Below are 14,999 nucleotides of genomic sequence, written 5' to 3' on the forward strand. Positions count from 1 at the left end.
ACCAAACATGTGGGGAGGAGACTCGAGCTCTCTCCCGAACATTCAAAAAATACACACCGAGTAATGAGCATCTTGAGTACTGTGATGCTTGGGCGAGCAATGAGTAGTGACGAGCATGCTCGTTCATCACTAGTTGATATTAATTTTTATGATTGATATATCCAATAGGATGCACTAAAGTTCAAGTCCTCTTCTGCTCTGAAGAGGCTATTTGCATATTGAAGTGAGGCAGATACACACTGCACACATCAACATCTCGACTATTCTATTCCTCCAGTGTTCTTTAGGAACTGAGAGGTCCAGACAGGGCTGGATTGGCAATTTGGCAAATCTGGCAAAAATCAGTTGAGTAGGTCTGGCTGTAGGCCGCATCAGTTACGCAACTGTTAACAGTTCCATCACTGTGTGGGGATATCATCATACTGTATTGGGGCTATGAGGCACCATGATAGTATGTGGAGGAACCATCATACAGTGAGTACAGGGCTGTGGGTGAACTTTCATAGTGTCTAGGGGTCTGTAGAGACTGTTATACTGTTTGTGGTTCTGTGGAGACCATCATACTGTGTCTGGGCCCATCATACTGTATTTTGGCTGTGGGGACTATCATACTCTATTGGACCGTGGGGACTATCATACTGTATTCGGGCTGTGTGAGACCATCATGCTGTGTGGGGGGACCATTATACTATATAGAGGGCCCATCCTACTGTATTGGGCTGTAGGGGACCATTATTCTGTATGTGGGGACCATCATACTGTGTACTTTTCAGTTGTAGGAATTTCCAACTTGCTTAATATCCAAAACATCAAAGTGATTTATTGGATCTGATTGTTAATCACCAGACAGTGGCGCATCCCTGGCCATTTCTATATCAATCCACATGTACTGTAGATATTTAACTGTGAATGTCTATTTGGGCACACCTATTTTATTGTCCAATTTAAGAACTGTACATGCCACACCTATACTGCAGCCTCCTGCCACATTTTGCTTTCTGTAAGCATACATACCTACCTAACGTTTCTTATTACATCTTTTTTGGCAAGGGCTGAATAATTGGGGTTGAAAAGATTGTCAAAAGTTAATTATAATGTTATACAAAATGAATAATAAAATAAAAAGTGGCAATGGCAATGGACAGGATAATGTAAAATATGTAGGAGCCAGTAGGAGCAGCAGAAGCAACACCAACAGACCCCAGACTATCCCGGCAGTAGTACTATTCTGCCATAATTGGCCTCCCTTGCCTCTAGTAAATTCATTAAAGCATGACTCCAGCAGGTTTTTTTTCTCAGCGCTGGAGTGGCGCTTTAAATCTAAGCCCCCTGCCCCCGGTCATATACTCACCCACTGGCGTCTTCACAGTTTTTTGGGTGCCGCTCCGGTCCCCCTGCGCCATCTTGTGACAGTAACTTCTGGCTGGCCGGAAGTCAGAAGCTTCATCACACGCTCTCAATACAAGTCTATGAGAGCCAGAATGAGGCTTTCATAGACTTGTATTGAAAGTGACCTCCGTGCAACTCCATGAAACACTGAAGCTGCAAGTGACTCGCCCCCTGGGCAGTGGGGCACCCGGAACCGGGCTTCTATGCGATGCTGGTGGTAGTAGTGGCAACCCGATCCCGTGGCTCAGGGTGATCAGACCAAATTGTGGCAGTCTCTATATCAGTGTTTTGAATGTCCGACTACGCCACCCGTGGATTGCGGTCAGAGATAACCGCCACTGCGAGGCAGACCATTGAGGCTGGTGTTGGTGTGCAGCACAGGGGTAGGACAACTCCCCACGGGAAGAGTGTAGCCTCAGGGCAGTGTAGGTGGATGCTGGGGGTGATAGTGCAGGCCGCAATAGTAAGAGTTCAGAGTCCGCTTCAAACAGTCCAGGGTCTGTATTGCAGATGTTATTACTGACCCAACAGGAGTACCAGTTAGGAATGGGCCTGGGTATCTGAGAGCATTTGGACGAGCCCCACTGATCAGGGTGAGTGTGTAGGCCTACCGTTCTCTCTATGCTCTTTCTGACTATCCCCCTTTTCGTGGTGTAATAGCCCACGTCCCTGAGCTGGCCGTGTAGTTTGCCTGTATGGCTTGCGACTCGGGCCTTGGGTACCTTTTGCTTCTCCTTGCTGTACTGGTCCCTCTGTGTGGCAGAGCCTCCAGGCTTCTTAGGCCAAGGGACCTGAAATCCCTCGCGGGTTGGTTCTCTGCTGCTGGGCTTGCAACCCTGACAGCCTCGGACCCCAATGTCCGGTTGTGTACTTCTCTCAGCCAGGACCGGCTCTCGTCGCCTCTGTCCCTGGCTCGCAGTCTCTCCTCTGCCTCACGGACTCCTCAGCTGCTGCTGACCTGTCCCTCTTCTTTGAGAACCCTTCTGGACACTTCAGAAGTGGGTTCTGGTCTCTCTAACCCTGCCCCAGTTCCAGCTTTTATAGGGGAGCCTGCTCCCCCTACTGGCCTGGGACAGGAGGTGCTGCATGCTAATGGTCCCTGACCAGGGAACCTCCCTCCTGCTCTCAGACACAGCCTTTAATATTTGCGCCATCCAGGCCTGGGGTGACACACAAGCAGCTCACTTTTTCGCTGGAGACCGACTGAAGCAACGCTGGAAACAAATGAAGGCAGTGAGCATGAGACAGGGCACTTACATTTAAAGCACCACTCCAGCGGTGCAATAAAAGAAAAATGCTGGAGTGGCGCTTTAATGAAGAGGAAATGGAGATTGTAATGGAACATTGGTTAATACTGGGTTACCATCTGTTTCTATGGTGAGGTCTCTCTGACAGTAAGTGTGGCATCTGTTTTCACACATACCGGAAACATGTATCCATCCAAGTATACCCATTATAATCTATGGTGTTGCTTACATGTCCGTGTTTTTACACAGGAAGTGTGTCCGTTTGAAGCACATGGAGACATGTCCATTTTACCTGGCCAGCAGTCGCTAGAGATAACTGTCATCCCACTCTACCTTCCATCTCCATGGCTGACAACATTTGCCCAGAGGTTCCCCGTGTGGCTGAATCTTCAGAGTCGTCAAAGTTATCATCCGTCCTATAATGTAAGATCATGACTAGTGTTGAGCATTCCGATACTGAAATATCGGGTATCGGCCGATATTCGCGGTATCGGAATTCCGATACTTAATTCCGATACTTTTGCAATATCGTATACCGGAATCGGAAGTTCCCATAATGCAATGAGCCAGTTTCATTTTATTCAGCCAATGAGGATCCTAAGAAGTGTGGGCACATCCTGTTAGGCATGTAGGCATCTTAACTAATGGCATGGCTGTGATTGGCTGCTGAAATGATGTCATGATGCACTATAAAAGCCGCCGCCGCCATTTTGAGCTCACTCTGCTGTGAATTCAGTTAGGGATAGGACGCTGTTGTTCTGAGGGACAGTTTTAGCTACCTATTTGGTCTATTCTGCTTTACCCAAGTTACTTTATAAATTGCTGTGCCTTGCAGCGCTAGTGCACAGTTCTCTGTGCTGTTCACCGCTGTCTGCAAGGTCTGTGTGTGTGAGTGCAGCTCACGCTGTAGTGTGTGCTTCAGCCACGTCTGGTTGTAGTGCACTCAGTGTGTGTCACTGCCTCATACATTGTCCTTTTTTGCCAATTCATAATTTTTCCTGATATCTCCTATTAGTGTGGTGGTTCCATCCGTATTCAGCTAAATTGGTTCCAAACACACTATATAGGAGTAGATAGAGAAATTTTTTTTGTCTTGCAGCGCTAGTGCACAGTGCTCTCCATCTGTACTGTTCACCGCTGTCTGCAAGGTCTGTGTGTGTGAGTGCAGCTCACCCTGCAGTGTGTACTTCAGCCACGTCTGGTTGTAGTGCACTCAGTGTGTGTCACTGCCTCATACATTGTCCTTTTTTGCCAATTCATAATTTTTCCTGATATCTCCTATTAGTGTGGTGGTTCCATCCATATTCAGCTAAATTGGTTCCAAACACACTATATAGGAGTAGATAGAGAAATTTTTTTTGTCTTGCAGCGCTAGTGCACAGTGCTCTGCATCTGCACTGTTCACCGCTGTCTGCAAGGTCTGTGTGTGTGAGTGCAGCTCACCCTGTAGTGTGTGCTTCAGCCACATCTGGTTGTAGTGCATTCAGTGTGTGTCACTGCCTCATACATTGTCCTTTTTTGCCAATTCATAATTTTTCCTGATTTCTCCTATTAGTGTGGTGGTTCCATTCGTATTCAGCTACATTGGTTCCAAGCACACTATATAGGAGTAGTTAGAGGAGCCTTTCTGCAGCATTGTGCCCTGCAGCCCCAGCCAGATTAGTATTAGCCTATTTTTTGTAGCCTCATCTATTGCATTGTAGGTTACCTTCCTACATTGTAATAGCTACAAAAAGTTTGTGATACTATCGGTATTACATCTTTGGGCACATCCAGTGACTTTTTGTGACAAAAAAAAACTAAATAAAGTTCACCAAACACTCCACTTTACAGTTGTGTAGGCCACATTAGCTCATATTAAAGTCTAGTCCACACTTTATAAAATTAGTGTTTCTTATACCTGTTAGCAGCTGTTCAGGAATAAGCACACTAAGCCCTTAGTACTTTTCTGCCTATCTTTATCAGTCTACCAAGATGAAGAAGGCAGGGAGTAAGGCATGTGGTCGTGGGCGTGGGCGTGGAGTTTCTGCAGGGAGAAGACGTGAGGATTCTGTGCCTGCAGGGAGAGGACGTGGGGATTCTGTGCCTGCTGCTGGCACCAGTGACTCAGCATCCCCCATTTTTACCAGGGAACAGTCCTTTATGCGCAGCTTTGTAGGAGCTAGCCGTACCCCACTGCTGCGGGAGGACCAAATTGAAGCCGTTGTCGGATGGATGGCAGCTAACGCATCGACTTCAATAAGTTCCAGATCCTCTCAGGTCCTGAGCACTGAAGAGCACCCATCTGTCTCTTCACCACCTGCCAAATTGCCCAGGCAGTCAGAGAGCCCTGGACAGGAGCCATCTCTACTTCTGTTCTCTGAATCTCTTGGCTTGGAAAGAGGGGGCCAGCCAAGCAGAATTCGAGAATTTGAAGAAGAGGTAGTATGCAGCGATGCGCAACCGTTTTGTCTCTCTGAATCTGAAGAGGCGGGTGGGCCAGTGCCTATGGTCAGCAGCACACCTCATTACGCATCAGATGATGAGACTCAGGTGCCACTTTCTGGTGCGTACTGTGCTGTCGAGACTACCCAGGAGAAGCAGTTGTTTGAAGAGGGTGGTGTAGATGATGAGGTCCTTGACCCATCATGGCGTGAGGGACAGGAAGGTGGTGGGAGCAGCTCTGAGGAAGAGATTCCCCGAACAGCCCAAAAAGGAGGGAGAGGGAGGGGGCAGACTTGGTTGCCTGTAGCCTCCACTTCGGCACCCATTAGGAGCATGGCTCCCAAGACTTGCAGTGCCTGGTCCTTTTTTGACACAGTTGCAGATGACATTTGCTTTGTCAAATGCAAGCTGTGTAATCAGAAGGTGAAAAGAGGGAAAAGTGTCAGCAACCTCAATGCCACAAATATGTGGAAACATGTGCGGACCAAGCACATGGTGGCGTTACAAAAACACACTGAAGACCTAGGCCAACCTACAGCGCCACCTACCACCTCTTCAGCTCGTGTTGTAGCCTCTTCCTCCAGCTCACACACAGCTGGTTCGGCTTCCTCACAGGATCGCCATGGAAGAATCTCTGGCACTGTTGTACAGAGACACAGTGTAATTCCACCCACAGCACCACTTTCCCAGTCATCCTCACACTCCCAGGCCAGTCTACAGCCATCGTTAGCACAGGCATGGGAGAAAAGGCGCCCATACTCGGCAAACCACCCCCGAGCACAGGCTCTGAATGCTGGCATTGCTAAACTACTGGCCCTTGAAATGCTATTGACGCGCCCCCTGGGCCATATTCTTTAGGGGGAATATCCGGAGCCGGATCAGATGGGAGTTGTAGTCTTCCGAGTGGCTGTGACCCGGTCCGTGCCCAGGGTGTCAAACTCAGTTGTATGTGGCAGTCCTACAGATGTTAATAAGTTCTTAATGTCGACTACGCCACCCGTTGTATTGCGGTCACTATGGCCGCCGCTGCAGCAGGGTCCGCTGAGGCTGATGGTGTTGGTGCAGCTATTGATGGTATAACCCCCAACGGGTGGGGTATAGCCTCAGGGGGTCAGGTGCAGAGGATGGGGGTTGTGGTGGTGCAGCATAGGTGTTAAATGAAGACAGAGTCGGGTTGTGCAGTTTAGGGTGTTTACTCACTGCTGATGTTCCGGTCACTCCAGCTTCAAGTGACCTCCCGAGCCGTGCTGCATCCACCAGGTCCTGGATCCAGCCAACCCCCAAGCGAGTCCGGAGCGTGACCCTGAGCTCTCCTTCTGTCCTTTCACTGGCCGTCCCCACTATTGATCCACCCAGGTCCAGCTCCCTCGGGCCTTCTGTTGGGAGACCCTTGGCCTTGGGTTCCCTGACCCTCCACGTGGTATGCCTTCGTGGTGGATGTGGTGGGTGGCCGTGGCAGGCGCTGCCCACGGCCTCCGGTCTCTGGCTGGGGTGTGTTTTTGCCACCACCAGCTTGGGTTCCGGTACCCTGATGCCGACTCTTCACCCGATGATTGGATTTGGGGTCTCAGAGTCCTTTCTTCTGCTTCCCCCTCTGGGTCTCTCTTACTTTCTCCTCTCTCTCTCTCTGGGGCTTCTCTGCTCCTCTGACTTCTCTCTGCAAAGACTCACAGCCTGACTGACTGTGGCTGACTGACTGACTGACCCTGTTCTTTGATGGTGCCCACCTTATATACACCCTCTATGTGTGAGCTCAGGTGACCAGCACCCAATGAGCTCCTATCTTTACCCAGGCTGCTCCCCCTATCTGCCCCTACACTACTTGGGATGTACCACCCCCCTCCCACTCCAGCCAGGAACAGACTCGGTCGTACCTGCACATTTCTAAGTGGGAGTACCGTCGGCCTGTTCCCCGGAAATGGGATGTGTGTAGTGCATGCAGCCTACCGAGCTCAGTCCCACACTCCATCCTTACCCGGGAGTGGAATATCACACCTCTGGGTTGAGGTGCAATACCCCTGTAGCAGCCGAATCCTCAGGGTGCTACATTCCCCCCTGGTAAATCACAGCACGTCCTCGGGCTGTAAGACATAACACCAAAAACATACAAATTTTTGCATAAACATATAAAACATATAAAACATTATATATATATATATATTTCAATATAAAACATTCTCGTCGCCTCTGGCTCCTCCTCCGGTCACTGTGCAACGTGTGACCGGGTAAAGTGCGACAGTCTCTCTGGAAAACTGGTTTTCCTAGAAAACCGGTAGGGGGCGCTTTAGGACGCGCAACTATATACAAGGGATATGGCCGCTCTCAGTCCTCGGCCAGGTATTGGGGAGGAATGACCGCTCTCAGTCCTCGGTCAGTGGGATTTAGGGAAATACGGGTAACAGTTCACACATGCTGGTCCCAACGGGGACTATATTAGCAACAGCAACAGTTTCAGTTTCAGTTCACGGTTTCAGTTTACTGTGCCCCGACGGGCAACTATATACAGCTTCTGCTTCGCTGTCCTTAGCGACGGCGTCCTCCTGCTCTTGCTTTATGGTTACCTTTGGCTTCAGACCTGTCCGGGTCCTCTTGCTCTTCCTCCTCACACCGCAGCTCTTCCTCCGTCAGGCGATGCACATGGAGGGCGTAGGGACCTTTGGCACACTTGTGCCGGGTGAAGGTGACCTCGTCCCCGATGTAAAGGTCACGACCTCTGTGTCCCTCCGGTAGGTGGGACTCAACGTCTCTCCTGGTTACGAAGACGTCGCCTAGGGTGTGGTGGTCTCGGATGAAGCCCCACCCATGCTGCAGGTTAAACTTTATCACAGTCCCGGTGGTGCGGGGACTATGCGCTGCACGGGGGTCTCTCCTGGCCCGGCTCTTCTGCTCCGCGCTCTTTACTTGAGCTAGCTGTTCCCGGACCCACCTCTCTCTCCGCTCCCTCTCGAAGTCCTCGAGCTGTTGGCGGCAGCACTCAGCACGCTCCGCTGCAGCTGCCCGAGTCTCTTGAGTGAACCCCATAAGATCTTCTCCGGTGGGGTCCCACTCAAACTGTGCTTCCGCTAGCGGGGGCGAGATCCTCTTTACGGGCTTTGGAGCCGGGATCAGGGGTTCATCCAGGGGTCTCTCTCTCCGGAGTCGGGGATGGTGGAACTCCGGTGGCCATATAAATGGCTGCCCATCCGGGCACGTATGCTGGGCGTACAGGTCCTCTCCCAGATGCGGCACTCTTGGTCTTATGGGCGCGGTGGTGGTGGCGCCCGGGTTGCCCGGGCCTTGCGGCCAGGCCTGGGGAATCTGGAAGGTAAAGGGCACCGTAAGGACGGCGGCGCCCTGGGCTACTTGGCCCTGCGACCAGGCCGGGGGCTCCGCGGAGGTAGGGGGCGCTGTTGGTATTGCGGCGCCCGGGGGTACTAGGCCTTGCGACCAGGCTGGTGGTACTTCCTGCTTGGTCACGCTCGGGGTCGAGGCGTGTGACGTCACAGGGGTCGCGGCTCCCGTTTGAGGCCTAGTCTGCGGCGGTGACGTTGCAGCGACGGGCACGGCAGGATAGACTTCGGGCTCTGCGACGGGGAGCTGGGGCAGGTGCGCGGTTTCCCGGTTTGGGGTATAGACGTCCCCTTTACCTGCCTCCACTCGTTCGGCTCCCTTCTCGGCGCCGTCTCCGGCCTTCAGTCCTCCCGCGCCATCCTCAGAGGCGGTCTGTCTCCTCATCTCGGGTGGCGTGCTCCGCTGACAGGTCTCGGTCTGCTGGGCCATCTCACGGCTCCACTCCGCCAACGTCTCTCGCTGCACCCGGGCCATCCTCCTTGCGAGGCCCTCCAGAGCGGTCTGTGCACACTCCCGGTCTCGGGGGAGCTGTGCTAGGACCTCCACTAGGCCTAGTGGGGTCGTTGTTTCCAGCAGGCTCCTGACCAACGGGTCGGTGCTGCTCTGCTCTCCTACAGTCGTCTCCAGCAGGCTCCTGGCCAGCGGGCCGGTGCTGCTCTGCTCTCCCTCCTCGGTTTCTAGCAGGCTCCTGGCCAACGGGCCGGTGCTGCTCTGCTTTCTCGCCATCTCCGGGTAAGCTCCTCCGATACTCTTCTCCAGGCTTCTTGCCTCCGGGTGCGCTCGCTCTAGACTGCTCCAGGCGGCACCCATCTTTGTTCTCTCCTTTCGTCTCCTCCCACCTCGAGGGCGGTCCCGGGGCCACTTGGTGACTGTCAGCTCCAGGGGGAGTTCTTTCACGCTGACAGACACCTCTAGCATCACAGTCTCTGTTGGTGGGGGCGGTTTCCACTTTTGGCGCCATTTTCGGTCCTGGCCCACGATGGGAGGCGGCCTCTCACCACCCTCTGGCACGCCCATAATGGCGTCCGCTCTTCCAAGGCGGGAAACCTTTGGAAATGGCGGGAACCGCTTCCCAGTGGCGGGAAACTCTGCAGATGGCGGGAAAAAGCTGTTAATGGCGGACAACCGGCGGGAATCAACTGGTGATGGGGTCCGATGGCGGGGACCCTCCGGAACCGGCAGGAGACTTCTTTTTGAGGTAAACTTGCACTTTTCTTCAGGCACGCAGTACCCGAGTGTTGCGGGCACGTAATCCTGCCAACTACGCCAAAGTTGACGCGCCCCCTGGGCCATATTCTTTAGGGGGAATATCCGGAGCCGGATCAGATGGGAGTTGTAGTCTTCCGAGTGGCTGTGACCCGGTCCGTGCCCAGGGTGTCAAACTCAGTTGTATGTGGCAGTCCTACAGATGTTAATAAGTTCTTAATGTCGACTACGCCACCCGTTGTATTGCGGTCACTATGGCCGCCGCTGCAGCAGGGTCCGCTGAGGCTGATGGTGTTGGTGCAGCTATTGATGGTATAACCCCCAACGGGTGGGGTATAGCCTCAGGGGGTCAGGTGCAGAGGATGGGGGTTGTGGTGGTGCAGCATAGGTGTTAAATGAAGACAGAGTCGGGTTGTGCAGTTTAGGGTGTTTACTCACTGCTGATGTTCCGGTCACTCCAGCTTCAAGTGACCTCCCGAGCCGTGCTGCATCCACCAGGTCCTGGATCCAGCCAACCCCCAAGCGAGTCCGGAGCGTGACCCTGAGCTCTCCTTCTGTCCTTTCACTGGCCGTCCCCACTATTGATCCACCCAGGTCCAGCTCCCTCGGGCCTTCTGTTGGGAGACCCTTGGCCTTGGGTTCCCTGACCCTCCACGTGGTATGCCTTCGTGGTGGATGTGGTGGGTGGCCGTGGCAGACGCTGCCCACGGCCTCCGGTCTCTGGCTGGGGTGTGTTTTTGCCCCCACCAGCTTGGGTTCCGGTACCCTGATGCCGACTCTTCACCCGATGATTGGATTTGGGGTCTCAGAGTCCTTTCTTCTGCTTCCCCCTCTGGGTCTCTCTTACTTTCTCCTCTCTCTCTCTCTGGGGCTTCTCTGCTCCTCTGACTTCTCTCTGCAAAGACTCACAGCCTGACTGACTGTGGCTGACTGACTGACTGACCCTGTTCTTTGATGGTGCCCACCTTATATACACCCTCTATGTGTGAGCTCAGGTGACCAGCACCCAATGAGCTCCTATCTTTACCCAGGCTGCTCCCCCTATCTGCCCCTACACTACTTGGGATGTACCACCCCCCTCCCACTCCAGCCAGGAACAGACTCGGTCGTACCTGCACATTTCTAAGTGGGAGTACCGTCGGCCTGTTTCCCGGAAATGGGATGTGTGTAGTGCATGCAGCCTACCGAGCTCAGTCCCACACTCCATCCTTACCCGGGAGTGGAATATCACACCTCTGGGTTGAGGTGCAATACCCCTGTAGCAGCCGAATCCTCAGGGTGCTACACTATCATTCAGGCTGGTGGAGAATGACACCTTCCGTAACTTTATGGCATTGGAAGTCCCACAATACAACTTGCCCAGCCGCTTTTATTTCAGCAGGCAAGCCGTCCCTGCCCTGCAACATCATGTGGAGGGAAAAATTAAACATGCGCTACAAAACGCCATCAGTAGCAAGGTCCACCTGACCACCGATGCGTGGACCAGTAAGCATGGACAGGGACAATACCTTTCCCTCACTGCCCATTGGGTAAATGTTGTGGAGCCGGGTACAGATCTTGAGAGTGGCGCTGTACGTGTTCTGCCAACTTCAAGGATTGCAGGAATCCAGTCTGTACACATTGACTCCTCCTAATACTCCAGTTCCTCTGAATCAGCGCTGCAGGAGCCGTCACGGTCTACCTCCACATCGACCTGTGAACGGTTACCTGTTGATGTTGATGATGACCGATATGAGCACAGCCTTGGCCAAACGTCAACAGGCCGTATTAAAATTAATTTATTTGGGGAATCAAAGCCACACAGCGCAGGAGCTCTGGAATGCCATCAAGCAGCAGAGCGACGTGTGGTTTGTGCCAGCGAATCTCCAGCCAGGCATGGTAGTGTGTGACAATGGCCGAAATCTGGTGGCAGCTCTAGGCATAGGCAACCTCACTCACATCCCATGTCTGGCACATGTGCTCAACTTGGTCGTGCAGAGTTTTTTGAGGGACTATCCGGATCTTGATGCACTGCTTCACAAGGTCCGCATAGAGTGCGCTCACTTGCGGCGTTCCAGCAACGCAAGATCACGCATTGCAGCTCTGCAGCGCCGATTATGTCTTCCGGAACATCGCATCATATGTGACCTACCCACCAGGTGGAATTCAACGTTACATATGTTGGAGAGGTTGTGTGAGCAGCAGGCAGCAGTAATGGAGTACCAGCTGCAGCAGGCGCAAACAAGTCGCAGTGCGCGCCGTTCACACTTCACCACCACTGAGTGGGCCTCTATGAAGGACATTTGCCACGTTTTGCGTGCCTTCGATTATTCCACCCGGATGGCGAGTGCAGATGATGCACTAGTCAGCATGACTATCCCCCTTATCTGCCTGCTTGAAAGAACACTGCAAGCACTAAGGGACGAGGTTTTGGAAGAGGTGGAGGATGAGGAGTCACAAATGCCATCTGCTTCTCTACAGTTTGTGCAACGTGGTTCCTCACAAAGGCCTAGGCAGGGGACACTTTGTGAGGAGGATGAGGAGGAGTCAATGGATGAGGAAGACATCTGTCCAGAGGAGGGAGGTACACAATGCTCTAGTAGTCAGTATCTGGAGCGAGGGTGGGGTGATGCAAAGCAGGCAGAGATCACGCCTCAAGCAGGGGACAGCGTTTCTTGGCCAGTTGGCAGTCTGCAGCTCATGGTTGATTTCATGCTGCAGTGCCTGAGAAACGACCGCCGCATCGCCCACATTCTCAGCACGGCTGATTATTGGGTGTCCACCCTCCTAGATCCTCGCTACTGGGACAACTTACAAAGCCTCATAACACCGTTGAACCGGGAGCGTAAAATGCGGGAGTACCAAGATGCACTGGTGCATTCCATCATGTTCTCCATTCCAACCGAGAGCAGTGCTGCTAGTGCTTTACAAAGCAGCTCAGTGCGTCGAGGCAGTGGAGGAAGCTCTGCACAAAGAGGGAGCAGAAGCAGCGCCTCAGCACAAGGCAAGACCAGTATGGCCGAAATGTGGCAAAGTTTTGTGTCCCCGCCGCCACAAATGTCTACACTATCACAGACAGCTCCAGTCAGCAGGAGGCAACGTTTCCGTCAGATGGTGACAGACTACATGTCTTGCCCTCTTAGTGTACTCCCAGACGGCTCTTCTCCCTTCAAGATTTGGGTCTGTAAGCTGGATACATGGCCAGAGCTTAGTCAGTATGCATTGGAGGCGCTAGCTTGCCCTGCTGCTAGTGTATTATCGGAACGCGTCTTTAGTGCCGCAGGTGGTGTACTAACAGACCGTCGCATGCGACTATCCTCCGATAACGTTGACTGGCTTACTTTTCTCAAAATGAACAAGGCCTGGATCTCTCATGAATTTGCCAGTCCTCTTCCAGAATAAATAATTGGTTGGCAACAGTATCCAGGTCTCCTGTTGTGTTCATGTTTCTACCACCTGAACTGTAATCCCTGAGCTCCAACACCGCCAGTTGGCACTCGGAAGTGCCGTCTGCACAGTCAACACTTGCTGCCGTGTTATTGGGGTTCAGTAACGTCAGCTGTTCCCCTGCTGTGCGGACGGCAATTTCTCCTGCTCTGTCCACATTCTCACTACTACAGATTTTAAAGTTGCTCCAATTACACCTCTGGCTCCTCTGTTTTTAGTATTTACTCTGGGCTCCAATACCGCTAGTTGCTGCTCGGAAGTGCCGTTTGCACAGTCAACACTTGCTGCCGTGTTATTGGGGTTCAGTAACGTCAGCTGTTCCCCTGCTGTGCGGACGGCAATTTCTCCTGCTCTGTCCACATTCTCACTACTACAGATTTTAAAGTTGCTCCAATTACACCTCAGGCTCCTCTGTTTTCAGTATTATCCCTGAGCTGCAACACCGCCAGTTGGCCCTCGGAAGTGCCGTCTGCACAGTCAACACTTGCTGCCATGTTATTAGGGTTCAGTAACGTCAGCTGTTCCCCTGCTGTGTGTCCGGCAAATTCTCCTGCTTTGTCCACATCCACTGTACTACTTTAAAACTTGCTCCAATTACACCTCTGGCTCCTCTGTTTTTAGTATTTACCCTGGGCTCCAATACCGCTAGTTGCTGCTCAGAAGTGCCGTCTGCTTGCTCCAGTGTTATTGGGGTTCAGTAATGTCAGCTGATCCCCAGCTGTGTGTCCGGCAAATTCTCCTGCTCTGTCCACATTCACACTACTACGGATTTTAAAGTTGCTCCAATTACGCCTCTGGCTCCACTCTGTTTTTAGTATTTACCCTGGGTTCCAGCACCGCCAGCTGTTTCCCAGTAGTGTCTTTGGCACGGGTACTCCCTCCTGCCCAGCCTGGTTCCAGCACGCCAGCTGTTTCTGGGTAGTGTCAACGTCACTTTGCCTCCAATGCGTTGTCCTGTCGTGTTGCGGTCGGGTTAGCCGACTCTATGGTGCCTGCAGATTAGGTGACTTCTATGTGGGCTGCGGGATCTGGCAATGAAGGCTGATTCCATAGTGCCAATAGGACAAGCACCCCCTGTAGGACTGTGGGTTTTGGTAACTGCGGCCGGCTCGCGGCCTTGAAACTTTTTTTTACATGGGTACCTTCTGCTACCCATCCGGGTTCCAGTACCGTCAGCTGGTTCTCGGCAGTGCCTTTGGATTAGGTGCCTCCTTCTCGGTATCCAAGTTCCACCAATGTCTGCTGGTCCTTGGTAGTGCTTTCTGGCACAGGTACCTCCTGCTTAGTAACCGAGTTCCAATACCGTCAGCTGGTCTTCGGTAGTTCCATTGGCTCTTGTACCTTCTGCTACCCATCCGGGTTCCAGTACCGTCAGCTGGTCCTCGGTAGTTCCATTTGCTCTTGTACCTTCTACTACCCAACCGGGTTCCAGTACCGTCAGCTGGTTCTCGGCAGTGTCTTTGGCATGGGTACTCCCTCCTGCCCAGCCTGGTTCCAGCACGCCAGCTGTTTCCGGGTAGTGTCAACGTCACTTTGCCTCCAATGCGTTGTCCTGTCGTGTTGCTGTCGGGATAGCCGACTCTATGGTGCCTGCAGTCTAGGTGACTCCTATGTGGGCTGCGGGATCTGGCAATGAAGGCTGGTTCCATAGTGCCAATAGGACAAGCACCCCCTGTAGGACTGTGGGTTTTGGTAATTGCGGCCGGCTCGCGGCCTTGAAACATTTTTTTACATGGGTACCTTCTGCTACCCATCCGGGTTCCAGTACCACCAGCTGATTCTCGGCAGTGCCTTTGGATTAGGTGCCTCCTTCTCGGTATCCAAGTTCCACCAACGTCTGCTGGTCCTCGGTAGTGCTTTCTGGCACAGGTACCTCCTGCTTAGTAACCGAGTTCCAGTACCGTCAGCTGGTCTTCGGTAGTTCCATTGGCTCTTGTACCTTTTACTACCCATCCGGGTTCCAGTACCGTCAGCTAG

This window comes from Phyllobates terribilis, unplaced genomic scaffold, assembly GCF_046119375.1.
Source record: "Phyllobates terribilis strain yellow unplaced genomic scaffold, ASM4611937v1 Scaffold_4__5_contigs__length_816908805, whole genome shotgun sequence".
NCBI lineage: Eukaryota > Metazoa > Chordata > Amphibia > Anura > Dendrobatidae > Phyllobates > Phyllobates terribilis.